Source organism: Dreissena polymorpha, chromosome 9 (assembly GCF_020536995.1).
Source record: "Dreissena polymorpha isolate Duluth1 chromosome 9, UMN_Dpol_1.0, whole genome shotgun sequence".
Lineage (NCBI taxonomy): Eukaryota > Metazoa > Mollusca > Bivalvia > Myida > Dreissenidae > Dreissena > Dreissena polymorpha.
The window spans coordinates 29,832,069-29,840,032 of NC_068363.1; the positions used below are offsets into that span (position 1 = coordinate 29,832,069).

General features: G+C 34.3%; 1 long non-coding RNA gene across 1 annotated transcript; it reads right to left on the reverse strand.

Moving 5' to 3' along the window:
- Window positions 1–2,983: 2,983 nt before the first annotated feature.
- On the reverse strand, window positions 2,984–5,076 carry LOC127846737 (uncharacterized). The gene is made up of 3 exons (XR_008033636.1): window positions 5,001–5,076; window positions 3,610–3,727; window positions 2,984–3,317 (listed from the first exon to the last, which is right to left on the reverse strand). It is a non-coding gene; the product is annotated as an uncharacterized LOC127846737 (long non-coding RNA).
- Window positions 5,077–7,964: the final 2,888 nt, after the last annotated feature.

Consider the following 7,964-nt stretch of genomic DNA (forward strand, 5'->3'; position numbering starts at 1 on the left):
TTTATGCCTTAGGATGTCAGACAAAGACGCTTTAATATCAAATGATCAATTATATTCAAGTCACATAGAAGCCGCTCATACCTTATTGAGACGCAAGGTAAAGGGTGTTATAAATGGGCTTCAGTTATCTGAATCCGTACCTATGTTGTCCGAAGATAAGAGTCATTGGCATGTGGAAAAATTAATGGAACCAGTAACACAGCCTGCTTGCCAAATTCACTACACCCATAATTACCATTGGGTCGTGTCGATTTTGCATGATAATCAAATATTTCTACTGGACAGCTTAGGTAAAGATCGTTCTAGAGACAGATTAATACCACATGGCCTTCAAATACAACTTTCAGTTTTATATGGTAAAGACAAAGAATACATTGATAGCACAATTCCGACCGTGATGAAACAAAACAATAACGTTGATTGTGGAGTTTATGCCATTGCCTTTGCTACCCAGTATTGCCCCAATAAGCGATTGGAATTCGAAATAATTTTTGATTCTTCTAAAATGAGATCGCACTTGATGCACTGCTTCAATCAAGAAGAGATATCTCTTTTTCCGGTCACCCAAAAAACGTTAAGTAAACGTAGTATGTTTCATGTGAAATGCGAACGGATAAATAACTACTGTTTGTGTAATCTTCCCGAATGCGTTGACAATATGATTCAATGCGACCGATGTCCTTCTTGGTATCATAGATCGTGTATAAAAATACCATTGGATGTGTCAATGAATGATAAAGTTTTGTTTGCATTAAGTGCAATGTAACTGACTGCTCAACTGACATACCGACCGCCTCCAATTAATCTAATACCGTCTAAATAATTGTCACCGTAAACATAAAAACATCATTTTAAAACGACCACATCAGTCTAGCGCCAGCAAATAACAAACACCAAAAAATCGCGCGATCTATATACTTATACAAAATATAAGTACAATCCTATCACATAGCAGGAATTCGGTGACCGGTTGCCTTCGGTATTATGCCGTAAGCCAACTCGCCAACGTCCTGCACTATCTCTACAGGCTAGTGTACATAACATGTGACTTAAATTTAATAGTTGTGCAATATAACCGTTAATGCATTTCCTTACTAACCTCTGTGTATCTATATCTATCCAGTAGTCGAACTCAAAATATCTAGAGTAGGGCGTACCAGTATGCATTTGTACATAATAAGGATGTTTCAAGTTATGTCAATATTGTTTCAGTATAATTTTATACTTAATTGCATCATGACATCAAGTTATACTGAAGTCGTAATTCTGCGTAAATTTCTTGTTCTGTACAGTTTTTGAAAATTGTTTTTTTTCCATAGTAATGAAGTAATGGTTAGGAGAAATACAAACTTGTTAAAACACTGTCATTTGTTAGACTTGTACTCGCGCGTTTCTGTTATGTTTTGCAGTCAAACCCATGTGTTGCTGTCGTGCCATTCCAGTGGTGTCACGAGATTTCGTCAAACTACAAGAATGCGACAGCACGAAGAAAATACCAGAACATTGTGCTCATAATTGTCATAAGATAATTAAATGATTTTCACTTTTTCCATTCACATATATTTATACTCGAACTGTTATTGTTATTGTTGATGTTTGCTTACAGTTTATACTTAATGATTGTTAGTAGCATATATTACAATATATGTTTGTACTGACCGTATATTTTAATAAGACTAATACTCAAATCCCATAAATTGTTGCTTGTTGTTTTTACAGCTTATTATTAAGTTATCTTTATTGTCGATAATGAGCCTTTGCACACACTTTTTCGAGCAAATGTTTGAAACTTAAACGGAAAAAAACGATCGCTTACATGTAATTTTACTTTGATTGTTCGTGTGTTCATACTGTTAAATGACAAATGGTCGATACAGTGAAGTAAGATCAACAAATAATACCCACTGTAAGAACGTGACAGGCGCGTTCAAACGTGAACGCAACGAACGTTTCTATTGTGGTTCGCGAACGTTATCTACATCGTATGCGTTATAACAATTTCAATCAATAACTGCATTAACCAAAATTAAAGTAATACTTTCATAAAATTATAATAGTTGATGACTTATTATGCATTTTTCAAAGACCAGAATTTAAAACAAAGTACAAAAAAAAATCTTCGTTTATATGTTGCTTTGAACCAAAACAAGAATCATTTGTGGCTTGGCACGAGATCAGGACAGCACCATCTTGTCAAGAGATGACTTCTTCATTATACAAGTATAAAATCTGACACATTATAATCTGAAATTTGAGCTCTGAATTCCCAGGTGGGGACGAAGTTGCGACACTTGTCATGTTTAGTCTTTAACACCGATTTCGCAAATTTTGTCAATAAAAGCCAAACGATTTTATGATATGCAGTGCATGTAATGACCTACCTTATGACTGTAAGCCTCGCCACAAATGCCGTTGTAAATGGTTAAACTGCTAAACACGAACATTGGGTCGCAAAATGTAACAGGCAAAAAAAAATAATGATATCATGGATGAAATGAAAAGACAAATCCAGCGTATTTCATAAAAAAATAAGATGATTGAAAGGCCATAACATAACATAACAAGGTATGTGTTTGTAAAACACAATACACAATGTCCCCTTTTGAGCGATTTGGACCCATATATTTGACCTTGAAGGATGATCTTGACCTTTCACCACTCAAAATGTGCAGCTCCATGAGGTACTGCTGCATGGCAAATATCAAGTTGCTATCTTCAATATTGCAAAAGTTATGATTTTGACCCATATATATTCACCTTTGACCTTGATGTTTTTGTAACAAAAGTGTGACATGTGCATAATACGCCCCATTTAAAATCAATGGATGCAATGTAAAAAAGTACATTATTCACAGGGAGCTAGAGACAGACAGATTTGGAAACTAAAACAAGCAAATTCATTGACAATGTGAAAACAGTGCTGAGTGAGCATAGAATTTCTTGTATTCAAATGCTTGTGCAGAAACAACATAACATGTCTACATTATATTCCCTTAAAATACTTTATCATGCTTAAAATTCATAATTATGGATGAAAGGCTGATTAAAAAACAGACACAAGATATACATCAATGCCATTATAACCACATATTCACCCTTATAAATAAAACTGTATTTTTAAATTCTTTGATGAAAACTGACCTCTTAAGTCTTCAATTAAATACTTGATATGTTAAAAAGGTCCATCACAAGACAATTACTGGGCAATACATGTATATAGTCTGTGTTACCACCAACACACAGCTCAAAATGACGGTTAGATGTAAACATGGTAAGGTAAGGTTCCACCAGGATCTGCCAGGTTAATTTGTGAAGATCTGCAATGAAAAAATAGAACACAACACATTATTAATCAAATGATACACTGTTATCAACATGAAAATAAGATTTTTGTTTTGTACATAATTTATTTCTGTTCCCTCCAGATATGCATAGTGAAAAGAGCTAAGGTATTTTTGTTTAATAAATTCTGTTAGTTTGTTTTCTAAACATCCGCATGCCATGGATAAGATAATCAATAAATCATATGTTGTTTTTACTAATGGAAAAAATAGAATAAATACTAAACACAAATGAGGTAAACAATACATGGTGTGCGTCATACCATACCTGCTAATTACAGTATAAGCACATCTTTTGGTACTATGTCATTATTCCCAATCAGTATGTTATGATGTGGATCAGCTTTGGACACATGCCCCTACATGTATATCATTGGAGTTCTTCACTGAAACAACAAGATACAGGCCTTAACAAAATTTTTGCTAAATATATATGTGTGGTTTTAATTATATTTAAACATAATATATTACAAATAAAAAAAATGCCCGCACAAGTATTGAATCTGGTAACAATCTTACCAATATTCCAAAACATATGAGCAGACAACCTTTAAATTGTCTAAAACTGGAAACAATAGTCTCAAAAGTGACTTCCAAATTTGTGTTGTTCTACATTCTATATTTCTATATTTGTTTTAACGAATCATTATCTTTGCGCATCACTGTTTTAATTTCAACTTGATCATGAACACTTAACTGACATTGATAACGCATTCATTAATTCTGGTGTTACAAATAGAACTGCTATTGCTTACAGATTTGTAACACAAATTTTATTATACATGTACAGTCAAGTTACCATAACAGGATCAGTAGCGTAATAAAGTTGTTCTGGTGAAAAGCAATAAATGTTTTGAGACTTCTTTTACATCAGTTTGATTAAATATTACCTTTGCTCACTGATTCAGCATATAGTCTTATTTTAAACGCAGGCAAAATGTATTTGTGATACCTTTTTTTCGCCGCAGAATTCATGCATTAACAGATAAGTTGTAGCCATAACGGATCACGTGATCGAAACCACTCAGGGGGCCTCTACCACGCTATTTGAACTGTCGAAACATGAACTGTGTTGTTTACAATGCCCAAATTACATTGCCAGTTATAAATTATATTCATTTGTTTTTTGTCATTAATTGTTTTCTATATGTGATTGAAAATGCTGTGTTCAAAATATCATCCAAAACTGAAAACTATTTATCGGGAAACGCATTCTTGAACATGAAAGTGATCCTCTATGGGTAATGATCCGGTAATGGTAACTTTACTGTATCTACTACAACCCTAATTCCATATTCATTTGACAGTCTTTCAGCTATCAATTGACCAACAGTTATACAATCATCTTAAAAATAAATAAAGTGAAAGTAGAAAACTTTGAGAAGCATATAAGCACTAAACTTGATCAAAGATGTGTTACTACAGTTGATGTCATTTTAAATCGTATAATAAGAAATGATTTGACAGATAAATTGTGAAGCGTTTAAGATTTTGACAACTGTGTAACAGACAGAAATATCCGCTAAAATCGTCATTATGAGAGCCAATACGTCTCATAAACACCTTATGATTGATGAAATATATTCTTTTTACAGGAAATGTTTTTTCCACATACTACTTCTTGAAGCAAACAAACTGAAAATCTATGAAAAAATATACCTTGGCAAAATCCAGAAAGTTTATCCGAAAATTAACAATGTTGATCTGCCGTTCCATGCCCTACTGTTTTGATTGTCATATTAACTTAGGTTAATATACACCATAAAAAAAGGTAAATAACCATTGTGCATACTTAACCAATATTTAAGTATCCATCGTGTATTTTTAACATAAAAAAATAAAATTAAAATAACTAAACCATAATAAACACCATAATAACGGACAGCGATTACCGTCTGCAATTTCCTTCTTTGTTCATATCGTATGCAGTTTTCAACGTTATCTATATTGTATGCAAATTCCGTAAGCGTTTTAGTGAGACCCCAATTAGAGAACGTTCCTGTGACTCTAATCAAAAAGCGTCTGCAGGAGTCGGATGATATTCATTCATTATTTGCGAAATTTCTGCGACAAAATCAATATATTTTTCAACAATACACGTTTAGATAAAGATGAAACAGAATAAATATTTAAAATGTTCATCTCCTTATGTACTCCCTTATCTTTAAAAAAAAATCTGATGTGATTAATGTCTGGCGTTGAATCGACTTGAAAGCGTTTTTTAAAGACGAGAAGTGCATTCTATACATAGATGGTGACGTCACTACGTTATTGTCAGAAAGACCGGTGTGACACAATGCCAATCTCTTGCACGACGGTTACATTACATTCACATCTGTGTTGGGCTCAGAACGGACTATTGTTATGAAAGCGTCTCATTTATGTCATGATCATTCCAACCGTTCATCATTGAGGTTACAGAATACTAAACAATCTCTTGCACGACGGTTACATTGCATTCACTGCATTAAAGAAAACCATCTCATACCATGATATCTTATATCAGTCTTAATTCATTATTATAAAATTGATATGTTTTTTTATGTTAAGAAACCAACATACATACACACGTCGAAGCACTTCCTAACGTCACTAAAAAAAATATGTTCAATTGTGTGAAGTGCGTGGAATGATTCCATCTGCGTAAATGGGCAATAAATTAGTTCCAAAGAGTTGCATTTATACTCGCAAGTTTTTGCACGAATTATCGTTCATTTAAAAGTCATATTTCTTAATTTAATGCATGCGATCTTAAATATCAAATCAAATATGCGTTGAATGCGTTTGTTCGGTTTTATCTATTTTATAGACAAAATGGATGGCTGAGCCTTTAGCAGAGTTGTATGTGAGGGCAAGGAACGACAACTCTGCGTGGAAATTGACACAATGCGAGAAGTGCGTAAATATCTCACCTTGTAAGAAACCCATTTCGTGGGGCAATTGTCGTGATATGGCGTCTATCTATCTATCTTCGGATACTGTTGAACTCCCCTTTCGGGTATTATAAACAGATCGCGCTGTCAGTGAAAGAAAAATAGTTATACAATATAGTACAATAAAAGTATTGACAGTGAGACGTCAAAGAAAGAAAGTAAGACTGAAAGTGTTAGTATATGTATAGGCAAGAGTTAAAATAAGGTTTAAAACACACTCTGCCGCAACTAATTGTATGAAATTTGGCTGAATGCCAGTTCGAAGGATTCAAACGTTGGCAGGAGGACAATTTTTGGTGGGAGGTTGTTCCATAGTATGGCAGTGCTGGGAAAGTAAGAAAAATTATAATAGTTAGCTTCCGTGTGAATCTGCCTATAAGCTAAAGGATGTGTATCGCGAGTCAATCTCCTGGGTTTTTCAAAATATGTGGGGACGGGGACAGCTACTAATGAGTGGAAATTTTGTTAAATAATACTATTTTAGTATCAGTCCATCTGTTCTCTAGAGATCTTATACCGAGTGACTGTTGCATGTCTGAGTCACTATCATAAGTGGAATAGCTGTAATGTAGCCATCTGATTGCTCTTATTTGAACAATTTCGATTTTATTGATGTTTTGTTTAGTGTATGGCGACCAGACTGGAGACGAGTATTCTACTTGAGGCATGACAAGAGTTTTATTGGCAGTTTGTTTTACTTTTTTGTTTTTAGTTTGGATGTTACGTTTAAGGAAAGCAAGTGTTCTATTTGCTGTTGTACATATTCTATTAATGTAAGTGCTGACAGAAAGGTCATTGGAAAAGTCTAATCCTACGTATTTTGAACTTGGTACGGTTTTAAGGATATGGCCATGTAATAAATAATTATGTTTGAGTTTATGTTTGCTCGAAATATGTTAATGCCTTCGCATTTACTGAGGTTAAAATGCATTTCCCAATGGATTTCCAATTGTTCCAAGGTATTTAGATCTTGCTGTTATTGGTTGCAATCATTAAGGTTGTTGATCGTGAGGTAGACAGCAGTGTCATCAGCAAAGAGACTGACTTGGGATCTTACATGATCTGGTACGTTGTTTATGTAGAGGAGGAATAAGAGGGGGCATAAGACAGAGCCTTGGGGCACACCAGATGTCACAGGAACTTCATCATATTTCTCGCCCTCCAGAACGACAACTTGAGTTTGACCTATTAGGAAATAACGGATCAAGTCAAGAGAACAGCCTCTGATACCATGTTCATGAAGTTTATAGAGAAGTTTAGAATGGCTGACTTTATCAAAAGCCTTGCTAAAGTCCAGAAGAATAAGATCTGACTGCTGGCCTGCAACAAGGGTTCTCGCAAGGTCATCTACCAGTATGATGAGTTGCGTTTCGCAGAAACGGCGCTCCCTAAAACCATGTTGGAGATAATATAATATATCTTATCTGGTTAAATGAGCAAAGATGTTAGATGCTATGATATTTTCAGTAAATTAACAAAGAATACAAGTCAGAGGTATAGGACGATGGTTTGATTGGTCACTATGGGGTCCGTTTTTTATAGAGGGGGACACATTTCCCTTTCTCCAATCAGATGATAAGATAATAATGAGAAACTAATGTTTAAGCCATACAAGACGGTTTATTGGTTCATGTGTTGTAAATTGAAAGGGCGACAATTCCTTCAAAAATTTACACGATCTCTAAAGCTT